Source organism: Triturus cristatus, chromosome 6 (assembly GCF_964204655.1).
Source record: "Triturus cristatus chromosome 6, aTriCri1.1, whole genome shotgun sequence".
NCBI classification, from domain to species: Eukaryota; Metazoa; Chordata; class Amphibia; order Caudata; family Salamandridae; genus Triturus; species Triturus cristatus.
Window position 1 is genome coordinate 1233248367 of NC_140589.1, and position 21048 is coordinate 1233269414.

The 21048-nt window shown below is 44.6% G+C and overlaps 1 protein-coding gene across 2 annotated transcripts in view; it reads right to left on the bottom strand.

Moving 5' to 3' along the window:
* The window catches only part of DSE (dermatan sulfate epimerase), a 335009-nt gene extending 332368 nt beyond the window's left edge, over positions 1-2641 (bottom strand). Inside the window, exon 1 of one of the 2 annotated variants that reach the window (XM_085612171.1) lies at positions 2403-2641. The gene's annotated coding sequence lies outside the window, so the exon portion shown is untranslated. The remainder of the gene's footprint in view (positions 1-2402) is intronic. The other variant, XM_085612170.1, reaches the window with a different exon arrangement.
* Positions 2642-21048: the final 18407 nt, after the last annotated feature.

A 21048-nucleotide genomic window follows, 5' to 3' on the forward strand; every position in this document is an offset into this window, starting at 1 on the left:
ATGCAAAACACATGTATAACATGTCTTTACAAGTTCTAAAATGCAATTTTTGCAAAGGTGGGCTACTTTTGTTTTTTAGCTTTCTCATGCTCAAACGTTGGCCGCTTATATTTTGGTGCCCGGACTTATTTTCTGTCACACTCCGACCCTGGTGAAACCAAAGAACGCCAAAAGGTTACCTCGAAAGGAATTGGAGCCTGGTACAAACACTTCCAGGGCACACAGCATGGGGCACAATCGCGGGTACGCAACAGCCTGGCACAGAGCACCCATCCCACTCCAGGGGTTAGCAGCATCCTGGCACACGATCCAGGGGACCAGATTGTTACGCTGATATCCCGGGCAGAGGCAATTCTATCGAAGCACAATGTAAATAATTTATCATCACAAACACACACACACACCGCCACATCCTCCCGAAATATGCTGTGCGTGTACTATCCTTACACATGACTGGAGTACAATGTTTTCTGACACACTATTTGGTGCGCACCGTGTACTGGGCACATATTGCCATTCTGCATCCTGGTACACAACTTCAGGATACGCTGTATCCTGAAAGCACACAAAATATATACACATTTCAGGGTCCACTCGACCCAGGCACACTATATCATGGCATCGACCTTCAAGACATTTTGTGTACTCTAGTACACACCCAGGAAACTCTCAATTCTGGCATTTACACAAATGTATACAGGCTAAATCCTGGCGTAGACACACGCGCATCCAGCCTGAACACTGTATGTATAGGACAATATATCCTGGCGAAAGCAAACCACCCACGCAAGGACGCTGTTTATTTTCATGAGAAACGGGGCACACTGTATGCCTGTATGACACCTTAAAGGACTTTGTGACCTGGAACAAACACCACATAACTTCCTTATTCCTGGTACACACCCAAAATTCCTACTCTAGTCACACCTTATCTTGAAACATATGTCTCAAGGGCACATGGTATTCTGGGCGCGTACACTGTACGTTACACGCAACCCAGAACACAGGCACACCACACGTCGTGGGTGCATTTTAGTCTGTCACAATCACAAATATCAGGGAAAACGGGATACTGGCATACACAATGCAGGGCACAAAAATACTTGCGCACACTGTTGGCTGGCAAGCATACAGTATTGTGGTATTTCAGACACGGACGCACAACAGCGCCCCCTGCTCCTGGTATATACTTGAGCAGGGCGAGCCAGATCACCGGCTCTGCCTCGGCTCGAGGTTACTAATGGGGCTCTCAAGCCCAAAGGGAGCCAACCTTCCACGTGGCTCCTGCCTGCATCCCACGCTCAAACCTCGAGCGCCAAGAAATAAAGATAGATCATTTACCTTTAATGTAAAACAGTCGAAAGAGATACCAAGCTAAGAGTCGCACAACGTGAAACTAGAAAACCTAGTATCAATCCCGGCTTCACCGATTCCCCAAACAGTGTGATCCTGGGGAAATATTCTACATCTCCGTACTTTCTTTTTATTTCCATTATCGCATAACAGAGCATCTTCAAACAGGGTGTGTGCTGTACAAAAAAAGCTCTTGTGTTTGATTTAATATATTGTAATGAAGCACCATGTATAATAAGAATCTAGGTCAATTGTCATAAGTACTTATAGGGTGCTCATGTCAACAGACTTGGCTCTTGGGTTACTTTCGGCCTTGTCCTCAGGGTGCATGAATGTTTAAAAACTACCTCTTAAGAATTGACTGTCAACGAATGCAGCGATGCAACCTGATGTACTAAGGTGAAACGCTCCCGCATGTTAAGGAAATATACGTTTTGGAATTCTGAACATATGTTATCATATTTGTGTATGAAGTTTATTTAACGACTTATGTGTCAAACATTTTCTTGATTCGACTCCACGCCAGACCCTTGGCTGAGCTCTGGTGCGACGCTCCCTGTTAACTGGTTGCCTCACCCGCCTCTACTATACGCACACACACCCCAGGGCAGATTATCGCGGGAAACATGTCTAGTGACCCTTTGTGCTGCTACACACATGACAATACACTTACTCCCTATCCTGGAGTTGACAATGCGTAGTTTACGCTACGCAGACACACACGGTGGGCGCGCGCGTGCTGCCACGAGAGTTCAGCGCAGGGCTACAAGCGGATATTAACTACAGCTCCCCGGCATCTCCAGCAGCGGATGGAAACAAAGTAAAGACGCCAGAAGAGTGCGAGTCCGGGGAGGCAGCGGGCAAGGGCAGTCCTGCTGTGAGCCAGCAGGCAGCGTGCCCGAGGAAAGCCGCGGACACCTCCTGACCTTCTAGCGCTGCTTGCCCCTTCAGGGAGCTTGAGGGATGCTCTGCGTGGGGATGGAACGGACCCCACGCTGATTTAATGGCCCGAGCAGGGGAACATTGGGCAGGCTACGGCGGCCCCTTACCTCTCGGTCTTTGGTTCCCTTCGTCTTAGCAGTCCCCCTGCTCGCCTCGCAGTCTCCCGTGCTCCATGGCGGCTCCGCTCACACAGGCAGCCGGAGGGCTGGCGGCGTCCCCTCAGCAGCGCGCTGGCATGCTGCTGCCGTCCGCCTCCTTCTGGAGCACAGTCCAGCCGCCGTTCCCTGTCCTCAGCCCGCAGCCAACGCACGGAGCAGCGGCTCACGGAGAGACGCGCACTTCAGAGGAGGAGGACGGAGCCGGCGTCACTAGAGGAGGAGTGGGGGCAGAGGAAGGCAAGGGTGAGGGGCCGGAGGAGTGCAGGGATTTTTTGGAACGAGGGAGGGAGCATTTTTGACGCGCACTGCCCTATGAAGATCCTGTTAGTGGAAATCCTCTATTTTACTGCACATTGACCCAGGTAAAGGTTTCTTTTGCCGCGCACTGCACCCTAAATTCTCTCATTCCGATACAATGCATTCCACGGGACAAGACGATTGCCGACCACCTCTCTTTCGTGCCAACATACTCTTCAAAATGACTTCCAAAAGTTACCTAAAGACCATGCGCTTGGCGGACGCCCACTGCCCCGAAATACATGTGAGGGAGCTCAGTGCTGGAAATGCACAATGAAATACTTCTGCATCACATACATTAGGATGTCCAAGAAAGGCAGGCAGGAGCTAGTAGGGTCTGATAGTTGGTTTATACATTTAATCATTCATTTAAAAAAAAAAAGTTTCCCCCAAAGAAATTAACAAGAACAAGTGTGGTAGTAAACATGTTCTGGTTTACTTGGTTGGTCAAACGCAGACTAGATTTCATAATATCCTATGGGGATAGTCACCTGCTGCAGGGACCTTGGTGTCCCCGGCGAGTTCCAGGGCATAATAGTGGTATGATAACTCAGGTGGTTGATACATAGGTTCGTTGCTCATATAGTCAGATACATCTGACATTCTTGCAGTGAATGTATAGCGCTTCCTTTGTGGTTAAAACTCAAAAACCTCTCCCCAAATCATCTCTTAGGCACGTGTGAATTGAACAAGCTGTTTATCATTGTTAGGTTCCAAGTAGATCTGAACCAAGATGAGATTCCCACAAAAGGAGTACCGATTGCCCTTTACCTGAGGCATTTGTGTTGTGCTCAGCTGGAACTGAAAGTAATAGGTCTCCTTTGGACCTAGCAGGCTGCTTCTCTGAACGTAAAGAACACAGAGTGTGTGTGCCGCTGAGTGGGTTCTGGGATTAGGAACATTGCACGTTTCATTGGTGCCAGTTGGGTTTGTTTCAAGAATTAGCGGCCGGATCTCCCTCTTTTCCAGTTCAGTGGCAGCTGTTGTGTCAGGCTGTTGTAGGCCTAGAGGCGAGCCACATGCTAAGAGGTGGCTCCAAGTGCAGATGTAAACACACATAGTAGATGTAAGCAGAATGATCTGAGCACCCAAATAGTAAGAAAACATTTCAATGTCCACCCAACAGTAAATTAATACAAGTCCATGTGTGGGCCATAACACACGTGTAGGGACGGGAGTTCTGTCCGTATGAGGCACTCTGCTGCTGTATTGCAACGCGCTTATGGTGTTTGATCACGACACTACTCAGCCTGTTATCCTGCAATGTACTTTTGCTCAAAGTGCCACTTTTTCATCAGCCCTGAGGAAGTTGAGGTATTACTCATCTTTTGACTAAACACAAGTTGGCTGAAGTCGTCTTTGGTGTAAGTACAATTCCATTAATGTTTGGAATTTTCATTGGCTATGTGAAAGTCTACGCTTTTCTGATCTGAAGACTATTGGATTACACCTCCATTGGCCCGAACATGGATTAAAGTGGATTTGTATTCATTAACTGTTGGATGAACATTGACATTTTGTCTTACTATTTGCGTGCTCGGATCATTCTGCTAATATAGTTTGCCCCTCTGTGGAGTAGTAATTTAGGGTCGTTTGGTAACCGACCCGGTTTAACTTTGTGCACCTTTCAAGACACTCAGGCTGTATTACTTTCCCCACACTCATTGCAGATCGCCTATTGTTGTTTTAACCTGGTTACCAGATTATCATAAACACATAGTAAATGTGTGCAGTCCAGGAATGCTCCCTTAGCAGAGGTCAGGGTTTTTGCAAAAGAATGACACATTTAAAGTCTCATGGTTGCACCGCGATGGGCGATGACAAGGGTTACCTTGATGTCCGAGATAGTTCAGTGGTTGTTTGAGGTGAGCCATGTGCATACCTATCAATGGTGCAGTAGGTGCAATGGTACAGGGCCAAGAGACCCAAATTATGACTGTATTTTACTATCCAAACAGTGGAATTGAAGGGACATTTTCTCTATTTGCAACACGGTGGCACTTTTAAATTTGGACCTTTTTATCCTATTTTTAACTCTGATGGCCTTAATCTTCGCTGCGGTCTTGCGGCCTCTCGTCAGCACAACCCCAGTTGTCATTCTTTCAACGGGGCTCCAGGCCTCATAGTGAGCGATTGAGTCTAATGCCACATATTGTGTGCTCACGACAAAAATTGGGTGACCCCTTGTGACATATGGGATGTTTCAGTATTCTCAAAGAAATGCCTCAATAGCTCACTTAATGTTGACCCCAGTAGCAATGGCAAAGCATATGGTTTTGTTCAGAGTCCACATGAATCGTTCTGTTTTCCCATTATCATGCAACCTGGAGAGTGTCACCTTGGTATGCTCGACTTGTGACTTGAAGTCTTCTGCAATTTTAGGCCATGAGTGGCCATAAGTTTCTTGAGTTTGGCCTTTTCTCCTGATGTAGATTGCAATATCTTTACCTCTGTGTTTTTTTGGTACCACTAAGTATTACAACAAGACAGCGACATCTTGGAGGCTGCCACAGTTGAATATGACCCTTACCCAGAAGTCAACAGGGATGTGTTCTCTGATTACTGGGACAAGTGCCCTGGCTACCTTGTGTAACTGTCACATGAGTTATTACTCGGGTATGTTGTTGGACCCATACCTTTCCTCGGTCGAGCCTTGATGTCCAGCATCAGCTAGATCAAGTACTTGGTCAAAAAAGACTGGGCAGTACAAGCCAGTTCCCTCACAGAATTAGTCTATCTGGGATAACGTGGATAGATGAGAGCCTTTTGGATAGCCACCGAGGTTTGTCATGATTGCTCTTGTAATATGTACCACCAATTGCCTCCTTGGGCGGTGCACAAAGCTGTCATTACTTCTGTGGATGATCTAATGTCTTGTTGAGACATGGGAAAGGAGTGTTTCCATTCAGTCAAAAGCCAGACCTACTCATCGTTGTCCTCGGCATGTTGGACCTCACTCTCAGCAGCTGCATGTGGTGGTGTAACAGACTGCTCGCTGCGTTCCCTGAACTGGGTTTTTAGATGACCTGGATGATGTAGTCTTGGAGTTCGAGTATTGTCTTCCCCATCTGTGGTGTTGAAGGAAGTGACCCAACTAGGGTCACCCGGGTCACTCTCGACCTCCTCTAGCCTTCCAAGAAATGAAGAGTCAATAACGCAGTAGAGAATACAAGCAAACTAGTTTATTCACAAAACACACCGCAGTGGAGTCCAATCCGACCAGCCTGCTATGATTGCTGATGAGGGACTGACTCTAACAAGCATAAAGTTACATTATGTATGTTGCGGAGCCCACAAAGACCCGCCTACTATGGAAAAACACTGGTAGCTGTCGTAATACAATGGGGGTACAGAACATAAGTTTCGATTCCGCAGCCTGGCACAAGCTATCTACTGCCCAAGGTCGTCTGGCTTATCCTCCCCACTAGACAGGTGGGAGAAGGCCTCTATGTAACAGAAAAGGCATGCGTTAATGAGCAAGATTCAGCATTTGAGAAACAAAACTTACCAAGGACCATTTCTCCAAAATGATCAAGTAACAGTTTTGATTATAGCACAAAATGGCATCTTCGAGAGGTAAAATGGTGGCACAGCGTCAACCTAACTAACGTAACATCTGCACTTATTAGTTGCATATGCATACAGCAAGCATATATTATGAAATAGCTACATAAATGCTAACATAATATCAGGTAAAATACGACTAATATGGCAGTAATACATTTTAATTCTAACAGAGTCAGGTTTTGATATTGACACCAATAAGTGCAGGATTAGAAGTATGCGGTCTATCTGAACTAGAAAAAGCAGTCCATAATTGTAATTCTGAAATGTGGAAACAGTGCTACAGTATTGCTAAAAGTAATTAGTCTTTTTGTTTTTAAGTAAAAACATTTTGTTGCTTTTAGTCAATTTATAAACAAGGCAACTGTAAGAACGTGTGTGAGATATACTTCATAAGGCATTGTTCACATTGGTATCGCAGATAACACAGATTGTATCATCAATTTGGGGTGTGTGAATCAACAGCAAGGTGGGTGCAGGTGGAATTAGCGGTTTAGATAATATTAGAAACATTGCTGTTTTAAGAACACTAAAAGTGTCCCCGCCAAACACCCCAGATCTTCTGGTGTTTGCAATTACATCTGCTCAAGTGCTGGTTTAGTTCATCAATCAAGGAAGAACTGGTCTTGCCTCTCAACTATGCCTGCAGTTGAGGTGCCGTGTTGGCCTGTCAGTGCTCAACCTTTTCATGCTTTGACGAGAAATCCCAGGTTTATTAACATTGTAGCACCTGTGGCAAAATCCAAGTTACAGACTAAGAAAAAGCAGGGCTGCCTTAGGGTCTAATTTAGTGGGAATGCCCATCACCCCTGAGAGGGTGTGAGTTACCTGTCCCACAGTAAAATAACATCACAGGCACCCAGGAGAAACACTGCAATACATATGCCACAGACATGTAGGGATGTAGTAAACCCAAGTGGGTATTTTAATTGTATGCAGTGGAGAATTACAGAGATAGCCACCCCTCGGGGCACATTGGCTCAGGAAGTGTGTGAGGATCTGGGTGTACTATATGATATGGCTGTGGAGCCTTATCGTGGAGTACACTCCCAGATACTGTCTTGGGTCCAGTCAGTATCATTTTCTTTACCTTAGCTCAACCCTGGGTAGCTGGTGCTGCTAGCAGTAAGGCTTGGCAAAGGGTGACACATTTAACAGCACCAAACAACAGAATAAGAAAATCACAATTTATAAAAATAGAGCGTATTTTTATGAATTTTTAGAGACTTTGAACATTAAAATCAACTGAAGGATTCTGGAGATATAGATTTTAGAACATTTTGTCACTTTTAAATGCAATTGCAAATAAGCATTGTCAAACGTAAAGGTTGAACATTTTTTTGAAAAGTTTGAAAAAGTTCATGTAAGCACTCCTGCCCGACTTGGGCAATCAAATCTAGCAGGGATAACGTTGATGGGGCCAAGGATACTTTGGACAGTTACCTGGTCATCAGAGAGTTTTTGAAGCAAGTTTCAAACTTTACAGGACAACCTCAGTTGATGTCAATGGAGTGGTCCTGATGCTGAGGAATGCAGACAAAGATACTCAAAAGGATGCTCCGGTTGTGGTGCAGTCATTTTTCATATGAAACATGGGGTGTACTTCAAAGAGGCCTTTTCTGTCACAGACAAATGCTAACTACCTCTCGGGCAGTGTCATTCTTGTGTCCTCCCAGCCAGTCAGTCCCCAATCTTAGTGGTCTTCTTTTTGACATTATAATTTAACATGTTGTTTGACAGGCCTTAGGAGTTTACATATAACATTTGGGGTGCACTTCAAAGGGTGAAGGCACGATGCCCAAACAGTTCTTGTCGAGCACATGTATGGTTGCTGAAAACTCAGCTTTGTTCTACCAGACCTCTGTCTCTGAAGTTGATGTGGGTATGGGAACTAACCCAAACTTCAATTTGGTGTAAGATATGGGAGGGTACTATGATTATCATAGTATACAACCCCCACACACCGCCAGTCCCCCAAACCTATGTTTAGCATGGCCAAAGACTTTGGGCATCTTAAAATTTCCCAACATTGGTAGGGTTAGCCTCAGAAACCTTTACCCTAATGGTTTGGTTATCCCAGGAGGAATCCCACCCTCTAGCTCGAGACAGGCATAAATGTGGTTTCTTCAGGGACCCACTTCGAAACACTCCAGGACCTGAGGAAGATCAGACAGTTTTAGGGCAGTGTGACTGGTGTAGCCACACCTGGCGCTGGCCTCGGGTGTGCTTTGTTTAAAAAACACCCACTGCAGAGTTTCTTGTGTATCGGACAGTTTTCAGGCAACAATAAAATGTCAAGATAATTCTTGTTATTAATGTTCTTGCTGGAGAGAGAGCACATTTTATCTAGTAGCAGGTGTGACTCATCATAGAGGAGCGAATAGGGTTAAAATGCCTGCTGCAAAGAACATGAACCATGCAGATCACAGAACAGTATTTTATGAGGGTATCTCAATGGGGTACTGCTTTTGTTGAAGAGATCATTTTGTTACTTGCAATTCATAAGTTACCATCTTAATATAGCACAGAGACCTATGAGCTTCTATCAAAGAGTTGCATGCAAACTGCAATGCATAAGGTTGAAATCTTATTTTTTTCCTGTTCTTCATCATCCTAATGTTGGTAAAATGGTTAGTTTGTTTAAAAATGCATTCTTATTAGTTAAGCTAACCCTAACTACTCAGGTGTGTTTTAAATCCATATTTTCTGCTTCTCCAGACCAAACACTCATAAAATATAGTACCTACTAGTATGGATGACGTGATTCCCACATCTTGTAATCCTCATTGTCTTATGTGACATTTCCTATAGACTGAGTTACATATGTACGATTCATTGTCTCTGTATAATGTGTGTGTGGTGTAAATACTGTGACACCGTACACTGGTATGAGTAGCACTATAAAAAGGAAATGTATGTGAAAGGGGCTACGGGGAGGTGAGGGGCACTGTTGTAGGGTGGTATTGAGGGAATCCACGGAGAAGGAGGTCATTGAGGGGCGCCAAAAAGGATTGTCACACCAGGCACCACCAGAGCTAAAGCTGGCCCTGAGATCAGAAGAGGACTGAACCTGTTGTGTGAGACCTGAGGAGAGCCTAGAAGATTGGGTCTTCTCTCCCTCTTTTACCCATGGCAAAGAAGTTGACTCCATGGGTCATACGACTGACCTCTTGTTAAAGCTACAGGGACACAATAAACTACAAGAGGTCATTTCCTACAACTGCAGAGGTGACTGGTGGCAACTGGACCTGGACTGGACCCTCTTGTTTGCCACTGCCTGCTACCCTCCTTTTGAAGTGTACTCCTGTGGTGGATTGGGACTTAAAGGACTAAAGTAAGAAGGTAAAATCTTTGATCAGGACAAATCTGATTAGTATATCTGACCTGAACACTATCGCAAATTGCTCCTCAGTCCTGTTCTATTGTGACCATTGACTATCTTTGACACTTTGTGCTTCTTGGCGCTATTTCTACTTCAAACTTTAAAAATTCATAACTGCTGTTCCCCTTGATGGGGCCGGGTTCCCTTTTCTAGATATGCTGTGAAACCCCTGGTCAACAGACCATTGGTACCTGCTTAGAAGTGTAGAGGGAAGAAATAACTTGTCCCATCAGATTTCACAGTCCCAATATTTCATCACTCTGAAGAATCACAGATTCCAGATGCTAAGTTAGTTCGTTTATTACAAAGCAAAAAATAACTGGACATACAGGCACCTCAAGACGACGTTGCTGAAATACATCGGAACTAATACAACGCCAAACCTACGGGCAAAGTTCAATCTCTGAAGCATACAAAGAATGACAAGTTCCAAAATCAGAACGCCGGCAAAGATTGCCCCAACATCAAGATTAGTCCTCATTGGAGGTTCGTAAGTAAAAAGCATTAGTCTGTCCCTACACTACCACTAACGGGACATCCCTACTTAGCATTCCCCAGGCAAGTTCAGGAAAAGGTGTCAGTGCGTGAAGACTTCCTAAGAAGTACACTCACGTTGAATGGGCCAAGTAGCATAAAGCTACAGAGCTCGTTCTAAGATGCCCCTTCTCTATCTCCATCGAATCTCCTCTCCTAACTCAACCCCCGGGGCACTGACCCTAATTCCAACACCAAAATCCTAGGACACTCCCATTTCACATCAACCGATCGCCTCATCCAGCTGGACACCTCCTCATCAGTGATTTTCCATTTAGTTTCAATACTCCTAGTCTCTGGCTCGATGACCTTGATTCCCAGGCCTTCTCCAGTGAGAAAGAACAATGTCTTACATTATCAGCAACACTTGTTCAATGTATTCTCTCCTCCCCAAGCCAAGCTCCTAAAACAAAAGTGTTATTCTAACTAACAAGGGTGAATTTCTCCTATGAGAAAGAAAAAGATTCTACATACACATGAACATTACGAACAACTCATTTCTGAGGGCTAGGGAAAGGCGCATAAGGCCTACTGAAAATCAGCTAATAAAAGTCACCGTGGTACGTCATTAAACACGCATCTACATGAACATTAAGATTGCGCATGTATAAATGAATGCATTACATGACAGTAAGTTAATTCTCAGTCATTTTAAAATGAACATTAGAATCTTCACCATTTAATACACAATTACAATATTAATCTCTCCACTTTACAGGAAGTATCTCTATTAGCTCACTTCTACGCGTTATTATATTTCACATTCTAGTATCCAAATGTTAACACGACAAAAGAATAAATGCAGGTGCAAACTACTTGTGATTATAATGCACCCCTACAAATGAAAGAGCACAATTGCGCTCTATCAGTCCGCCCCTCTGAGGACAAGTGTTATCACAACCAATCACAATTCCCTGTAGAAAGAACTAACCTAAACAGAAGTTGTAGACAGTCTTCCCTGTTGAAACCTTTCTAAGCTTTTGATATTCTCATAGTGACTGTCCTGCAGTTTCTCCATTCTCTTCTCATGTTGCCTAAGACAATTCTCGGCCTGTCGTGCCTTAGTCCACTTATAAGCCCTTATCACTCCAATCAAAAGAATCACACAAACCACTACTATGATGATGGGCTTCAGAAAGTAACCAAGAATTCCCCTACTAAGGCCTGCAAACCAATTTTCAAACTTTCCAAATCCTTTCCCAACCTTGTCCCAAACTCCTTCTGTTGGCAAGTCATGTACCTTATGGTGAATCTCAGTGATGTTGTTTATATATTTCCTCAGATTCTTGCTATGGTCTGGGATATAAGTAAAACACTGTTGAACCCTCAACATTTTAAAGAATCTGCCCTGTTTTCCTAGCAACACCTCTAACGCATGACAGCTTTGCATCACCATAGCTCTTATCGACACCCTCACTCCATCCACAAGTAACAAAGACTGAGATGTATTCGCAGACAACTTATCTACAATACAACCTTCTGATCTTTATGTCATTCAGAACCACTCCCAAACTTGGCATCATAGCTCCAAATACATCTCCAATAATCTCTCCTGCACTTGTACCTCAATTCTCTCTATGGTGTATTCCCCCTTCCAATGGTCCCAAGTCTTCAACGTGGTATATCTTAGGAAATACAACAGCCACATAACACGTGCCATACCAATTCATTGACAATCGCTCATACGCATTCTTCCCACACACAAAGTACACATTGGGTACCACTTGCACTGCTTCTTGCAAAAAGGTTTTCACAGTGGCTTCAATTGTGAAAATATGTTCACATGCTCTGTCCAACAATGATCTTATCATAATAGGTCTGTTCATGTCTAATGCAAAGTTTCCTTCGCTGTTCAAAATCTAAAGCTATTGGACCATAGCTCCCGTTCGCTTTATGTGCTAACTCCTCCTTGGTCCACTCAAATTTCCCTTCTCTACTGTTTAGCTTAACTGTTAATTGCCTATGTCTATCTTCTACTTGATCTATGAACTTCTTCTATACATCAGTAAGCATACATGTCAAATTATGGCGATGACCGTAAGCTGTATCTAATGTAACGGTAGGTATAAAATACTTTCCCATCCTTTCTTCCTGCTTGTAATAATCATATTTATTTAGGAGCTTATAAGCTGGAACTTCTGAAAGCACTACGTCGTAGTTAGAGAAATAATATTCATAGTGACCCTTACCGTAAAACATACCAAGCAATAAACTACATGTGATACCATACGTTAGAGGCAGGTGGTGGTAACGAATCCCCTCCTCTACTGATGCAGGTAACTGCATATACAAAAAACAATCCCTCACATCAATTGTATTCACATACTCATACAGCAATTTCGCATAAGCATTCAACGTATAGTCACCCGTAGACAGATCTACATGCAACACACTGCTAGTTTGATCTAGCATAGCTTTATCAGCTCCTAATGTACCCTCTTTCGTGCTAGAAGTGGTAGGTGTGGAGGTTCCTAGTACTCCCACCCCATCACCTTCAGCTTTGTGCGATGTTTTCAATGATAAAATAACTACTGCTCTCACTACTATTACTCCTACTATAAGGGTACCTATTATACACTTGGCTCTACGGTTCGAATTTCCAGACTCCATTTTTAACTGAGTTCGGGTCAGCACAGCAAGAGGATTAACGCAAAGTCTCTTTCTCTGCCTCTTATTGCTGCTCCACAGAATTCAGGCACAGTTCGTTGGAGTCCTGGAAACCAACTTCAGAGATTGTTGTACAAATATTTACACAGTTCAAAAGACTTCATTAGCCCTATTTCTTTTTCTGCGGAAAACCCTAACTTTACTCTTCTTCCACTCGGGCCTAAGTTATCTTCTATTAAAACAAGCGTTTTGTTTACAGTACACAATTCAATCAGCAATCCCTCACAAGATCAGAGCCAATTTCATCAATGACACGCTGTAGAATTTCAAGACGAACTGCGCATGTGGCTGATATCCAAAGGTTGGAAATGACAGATCTTGCAGAATCAAAACCCTCACACTGCTCAATATCGGAGGATTTGGTACAGTCACTGTCAACACCCCCATCGGCTTCTATCCAAGGGACCAGTAATTCAATCTCAATGACCAACTCTGAGGCTCTGCTCACCACTTGTACGGACCTCAGTCTCCCGGTCCCCACTACTCCCGGCATCTGTAACCAGGTAAGTCCACTCCGGGGCAGCGTATCTTTGGCACGGCACTCTGGCTCTCCTCGACCTCCTAACGCCCTCTTGTGCTTGTTCTGTGTCACTTAGCTCTGATTCAGACGTTTCACATACAGAAGCAAGATCTCTTTCAGGTGCAAATCTCAAATTCTGCCTCTTCTGTCTCACAGGCCACCATTCTCTTGTGAATTCTGCTCTCCTTCTCTGTACCCGGTCACTTTCCACACCAGTTTCTTCAGCTGAATCTGACTCTGTACCACTCGCAATGTTAGTCTGCCTCAGAGTAGATACCTGGGCTTAGTGTAGCGTGACTCCCCTCAGCTTGTTCTGGTGGATAAGCAGCCTCGTCAGTAACCCCCACAGCTTGACTTGTCATATCCAGTGGCCTCACAGCCCTGGCTGGATTTCCTTCAGGGAGAGGAGCTGTTTCTTACGAGGGTCATGAAACTCTGCGGGTGTGGGAGGCGTGGCAGACATCCTTCGAGATCGGTGCAGTCGCAGCTTCAACCTGGTAAGACACAGAATGGACCGCGTCAGCCAGTCCTTTGCAATAATCAAGAATCAAATCATTGGTGAGGTTTATCAACGCTGTAGATGGCACTGCTGGCAAGCGCATCACCCTCCCCATTAAGATCTCAGGGGCAAAAGTCCTGTCCTTCTATCGGTGATGTTACACACACTCATCAACACCAAAGGTAATGCATCAGGCCATTTCAGAGATGTGGATGAATAGAACTTTGTCATCCACATTTTGAGAGTCCCATTGATCTGCTCCACAAGACCAGACTCCTCTGGTCGGTAACTACAGTGCAATCTCTGATCAACTTGTAAGGCAGTACAAAGCAGTTTAATAATTTCACTATTGAAGTGGGTCCCTCTATCCGACTCCAATGAAGTTGGAAATCCGAAGCACAATATGAGCTCCCTAAGTAACAACTTTGATACCATGAGACCATCACACCTTCCTGTTGGATATGCTTCCACCCACTGTGAGACAACACAAACCACCACAAGAATGTATCTCAGTCCATTGCACCTAGACATCTTGATAAAATCGAGTTGGATCCCGTTGAAAGGACCCCCAGACTTTCCAATGTGACTCAGTTAAACCACAGTTTTCTTTCCAGCATTCATCCGTTGACATGTAACACATCTGTGACACACTGCTTAAGCAAACGCACAAAACCGTGGCTGTCTGAATACTTACACCATGATATCTCTCCCAATGTAAACTGCTACCTAAATCTACCTCACAATAGGGCTCAGTAAACAGTCCGGCAACACTGCTCGGTCATCAGATGAAACCCAAATGCCATCATCTCTTTTCTCACAATCTGCTGTAATCCAATCAGCTCCTTCTTGATCTGACACTCCTTCCTGCAGACACTTGACCTCATCCCAAGTGTCCGCTATGGCTTGTGTCCATTCTCTGCCAGGTGATTTAACAGTGCAACAGTATCAACCCTACAAGCCTCCTCAGTCTCTGATGCAATCAGGAGGTCATCAATGTACTGCACAAGAACTGAACTCTGTGTCAGCATCAGACTCTCAAGATTCTTTTTCAAAATCTGATTAAAGATTGATGGACTCTCAGCATACCCTTGTGGGATGCGACACCACGTTAATACACGATTTTCCAGACGGAAAGCGAATACAAATTGGCTTTCTTCGTGCAAGGGTATCGAGAAGAAAGACTGACATAGTTCAATCACTGTAAACCATTCAGCTTCACAAGGAATCTGGAACAAGATCACAGATGAATTCGGTACCACAGGAAAACAAGGAACTACAATTGTGTTGACCTTTCGCAGGTCCTGCACGATTCTGTATTTCCCACTCTGCTTCTGCAATCCCATTATGGGCGAATTGCATGGGCTCTCCATGATTTCCTTCAGAATGCCCTTCTTGATCATGTACTCAATCACAGGTGTAATTCCTGCCACCCTTTCCGGCATCCATTGTACTGGGGTGTTCTTGGAAACAGCACTCGGCTTGATCTGTATCTTAACTGGCTCAACTCGTCGAATCAACACAATCTCTTCTCCAGTGAAGTCCCACACCACTGGAGAGCCAGAGTCCCTCAAGTTGTTTGGCAGGTCTTCCACCGTCAACACGGGGATAATCTCTGTACAGAGATTCTGATTTACCAGCATGACTGCAATATCATCATTGTTAGTCTGCAACTCTACTCCTTTGGGCATGCAATAGATGGTACAACTCAATTTACAAAAAAGGTCACGACCCAACAAACAGACTGGACTCAAATCCCACATCCCAAATTGGTGACAATCCTAAAAGGTGCCTATCTTCACAGGTATCTCATCTGTCTGTGGATTGGTCTTTCTCTTATTTGCAACTCCTACAACTTGGGTCAATTGTCCAGAGAGGGGTAGATTTGAGACTACTGCGGACCTCACAGTAGAACGGGTAGCACCAGTATCAATCAAGAATGTGATGAAATGACCGTCCATATCCACCTCCACATCCGGTCCTCTCTGGTCTACCACTTAGACTGCTCCAAGGGTACAGTCTTCCTCCCTCCTCAGGCACCGTCATTGCAACAGGCCTGAATCGAACTCATCTAAAGCTTTGATAAAGGGTATCTGTTGGTATACTCGATTTCCCTGTGGAATTCTCGGAGGTTGGGGAACTTGCACTTGTGGACTCAGACCCCCCAGTGTACGTACCTGGGCCTCTTCACAGTATTTACTACCTCAAGTACTTATACTATTTCGTCATCTTAGATCTGATTTGATGGATTTAATCGACACTCGCGCTTCCAAAGCCCAATATTTTGACAAAAATGACATGCAGTGGTTTTCTTTAGGGTACCCACCTCAACTCCAGTCTTGGGGTCAATAGGTCTCCCTCTTTCCTGACCCGCATGAATCATCACGTTCTGGGTTCCTCCATGACTGTTTCCCTGCTTCTGACTCAATGTTCCTTCACTCGACTGCGCTTGTTCTAACCTATCTGCATTTCTCATCTGGTCTGACATCAGTTTATCCTTTATTTTCCTATGCTTAGAGTCTACCTCATCACAACAATATATGGCGTACCATAGAATCTTGTCCACAGATTTATTTTGCCAACCGATCAGATGCTGCTGGATCATAAAGCTATTTTCTGGCCTCAGTCCTAGAACAAACTTGAAGACGAAATGTCCCATGTTCTTCGAAACTAAAGTGTCCAACCCATTATACTGCTTAAAAGCTTGCAAGAGCCTCTCATAATGTACCGTTTCCTTTGGCTCTTGGGTAGTCCGATCTAGTTTAAGCCAATCAATATCTTGTGGCAAGATTTTGGACTGTAACCATGTGATTACTTGCTCAAACATTTTCATGAACACTGGTGAAGGACCATGGTTATGCGGTCTCGTCGGGTTTGGCAGATAGTCATTCTACTGCAATTTTGCAAGCAGACCACAAATGCAACTGGTGCTATGTAAAGCACTCTGATACCCGATTCGGGTCAAGTTCGCGCTATATAAAACTCTGTAAAAAAAAAAAGTCACTCGGTACCACAATGTCAAACAGAGTATTCAAATCAACCCACTGTACTTTTGAAATCTTGACAAAGCGATCCACTTGTTTGTACCATTCTTCAGGCTTCTCATTCAGCCGAGGCAAATCATTTGTAAATTCTGCCAAGTCACCCCTGCTCCCAGGCACATGTACATACCCTCCGCTTGGTACCTCTCACAATGGGTAAGCCTCTACTCTTGTTGTTCACCCCTCCCAGATGTGGCGTAACTCCTATCCCTTGCTTGACATTCTTTTTCTTGGACCACCCTTCCTCCCACTTAGCAAGCATGCTCCATGCGCATATCCCTACAACCAATTCTCAAATATGGTTTTTCAATCTTATGACTCGTTTCGCCTCCAATTCCAGGTCGCTCTAATGTAACCTATGACCTCCCTGTAACATTTTGGTTTGGAGAAATCCAGGTCATACTTTTGTGCCACTTCTGTCAGTTTCTCATGTGCCTTCCTTACCTTACCAGTAACATCCTTCGCCCCATACAACAACTCATCTTGCTCATAAAGCTCTATCCTCTCTAGTGGAAGTGTCCGCTTATTATTTCATCCACTTCTGCCTTCAACCTTACTACGTTTAACACCTTAGTCTTTACTGCAGCCTTGATCGTTCCCTGACTTGATGCACTACTCGGTTCCTCACCTTCACTGCTCTGATTCCTGCAGTAATTTCCTGTCGCTATGTTCTGTGGGACATACTGACTCCCAGAAGCTCCCTGATCAACTCCTCCTCTTGATATCCGACCCATGGTTCCTCTAACTGGAGCTTCCCACAGCCTTAAGTCCAAACGTGAGTCTGCCAATGACACTGATCATACTGCGCTATACCCAACACGCACTCTAGAAGGATCTGCGGTGGCTGGGAATGGAGTACTAGCTTCTCTAGGCACCAAAAATGGACTAGTTAGGAAAGCTTAGCCCATGGTCGCAGTAACATTTCCTCGTAAGTTAATTCTTTCTCCTGCTCCTAACCGTGGCTGACTACTGTTTTCCCCTTGATCTGGGTCATACACTGACACTGTAGGTCCAATGGTGACCAGCACCGTAAGGGCTTCCGTTAACCGCGTAGCAGCATTAACTCTGTTCATCTCTGTACCTCCCAACGTTGGTATCCCTGTTCCTTCCTTTCCTGTTGAGATCTTTATCACTACTCTCGCACTAGGGCTCGTCTGTGTTTCTCCCGTTTTCTCCTCGTCTGAATCTGGATTGTATGGCAGAGGATGCTCTGCTAGCAACCTATCTAACAAGCTGTCATCAGTGTCACTATCATCATCTTCCTTCCTTTTCCGAGCATCTCCTGTCTTTACTAATAGTGGAAACAGCCTCTCTCCCTCTATGGTGTCTACACTCCACTTCTTCAACTGTGCGTCTCATCGCGCATCCTGATACACTTTCACCGCCTTTTTCATCCTCTTCTCTCCCTACTCTTCACCTGTCCTGCTCTCATCCATGCGTCTAATGCCTCAAACTGTGTTGGTCTAGGTGGAGGTTGCAATTAAGCCATCACTCCCCTCAACTGATACAGTACCTCTAATCTAAACAAGCCATAGCGTGGAAAAGCCAAATCTCCCTCCTTTTCAGTAATCTTATGCCAATTTTGAAGCCAAAGTATGGTATGGAACCCTACGTTTGTGGCCCTGTAGTGTGCTGGGGTATCCTCGGGTGGTGCTTCTTCATCCACACAAGTAACTACTCCTCTATCTCCTCTACAAATATTTCATAAGCCTCTAAAGCATCGCATGATTGAACCAAATTCTTTTACCCACAAGATGTTTTCGTTTCAACTTCCTGATGACAATATACCAATCCCAGCACGGTGTTACACCAACCAACCTATCGCAGTGCGGCACACGCCGACAACACTCTTCCCCCTCACAGCGGTTCACCCTCCTTCACAATCTCACCTTACACATTCACACTCTCAATCATAGAATCAAGTAACTGTCTGTCCAAGGAAACGACCAGACAGTCACAGAAATTAGACTGTCCATGAAACGACTGGACAGTCTCAAGTAATTGTCTGCCTCTTTTCAAAATCAATAGGATCCAGTCTCTCGAGACCATTCCCACACTGTGGCCCACGACCTGCGCTGGCCACTCAAATCACTGTGGTCCACCCTTGTTCACAAGGCTTCCCACACAATTCTAACAAGCTCACTCACATACGTTCCCTATCTTCAGACGGGTCATCGACAGTGCGTCACGATTTCCCACAATCACTGGTCAGACAATTACATCAATTCAGTGTCTTCTACACCTCAAATCTATTCCGTGATCTTAGGCTACTCGTCAATCCTGACATCAAATCAAAATCAAATGTTCATATCCCATATCTCATGGACCGCGCCTTTTTGGCCCGAAACCATATTCACTCGACTCTCATCCCAACTCTGCAAGACTTCACATTATCAAATCATCACCAAAATCTAACACATAACATCCCATTCATACGCCACCATTCACCGATGTTCTCGCTGCACCGTCACTCTCTGTGAGTCTCTGCCAACGTCCGTCGTTCTCCACTCTCGATCTTTTGGGCTCTCATCCTTTGGGCTCTTTGGACCTCCATGGGCTAAGCTTTCCTAACTGTTCCTAGGTTCTTCCCTTACTCCAAGAGGTAACCATCAGACATTGCTACCAACTGATGGGGCCGGGTTCCTTTTTCTAGATATACTTTGGAACCCCTGGTCGACAGACCTTTGGTACTTGCTTAGATGTGTAGAGGATAGAAATAACTTGTCACATCAGATTTTACAGTGCCAATAATTCATGACTCTGGAGAATCACAGGCTCCGGCTTCTAAGTTAGTTAGTTTATTACAAAGCCAGAAATAACTGGACATACAGGCACCTCAAGACGAGGTTGTTTAAATACATTGGAACTAATAAAAAGCCAAACCAACGGGCAAAGTTGAATGTCTGAAGCATACAAAGAATGACAAGTTCCAAAATCAGAATGCAGGCAATGATTGCCGCAAGATCAAGAATTGTCCTCATTGGAGGTTCATAAGTAAAAAGCATTAGTCTGTCCCTACACAACCACTAATGGGACATCTTTACTTAGCCTTCCCCAGGCAAGTTTAGGAAATGTGCTCCTATATAGAACTTATCTGGAACACCAGGCTGTTTGCACGACATACAAGCTAGGCCCTTAATAAATACCGGAATAACAAGAGGAGAACAATTGAAGGGGGAGGGGTACCCTGACTTAATGAAAAACACTATCTCGGCTCATGGTCCACAGGATCTCTAAATTTACATTGTATCTGCTGCTTAGCTGGGCAGGTGAACAGGGTGATGTAGGGGAAGGAAACAGAATGGGAAGAGAAACTGCAAAGTACTCTTCCTCAGAAGAAAGAGATGTCAAAATGGTAATAGATGCTGGTGCAAGGTGAAGATGGGCCCCTTACGCTGCTAGAGGAAATGTGGAGAACGGGCCTGGCGTTGATGAGTTAACGCACCCATGACTAGGATCAATTACTGCAATTTGGGCTTCTGTAAAATTTGCATCTCTTACAATACATGGGGGGGTATTGGTCCCCGAAGAAGCTGGCGAAGCTGGGAGGGCAAAAGACAAGGTGCTGCCCTAAAAGCGTCCTAGAGAAAGAAGACAACGTTCACTTATTTTGGCAGTGTCCAAGCATCCAACTCTTCTGGCAGGAAGTGGGTAAGATTGCAACAGATATAATGAAAAGAGAGATTAAGATAAGCCTGGCACTGGTTATTTTCAGCATTTTCGAAGGTGAAGGGCCTGATGGAAGAATTGGAAATTTGCAGTCACAGCTTCTTTTTATTTTGGTTTTAATTGCACAAAGAGAAATATGCATGACGTGTGTCCACCGACATGCACTGATTAGGGTAGATCAGCACAGCGTATTAGCAGGTTGAACTGTGCTAATGGGTCAGAGCAACGGATTCAGATGTGAGACTCTTTGGCATTGTACAAATGATAAGAAGATGGAAGACAATTTAACAGCGAGGTCTCGGTCCGTCTGGAGGTCGAGGATTAAAGACAAAATCAACAAAGAGAGAGTACAAAGTTGGTGTTTGGAAACTCCTAAGAAATCTTAAAGGAGGACTTGATCTGGAGAAGGTGGCCCTTAGCGAGGT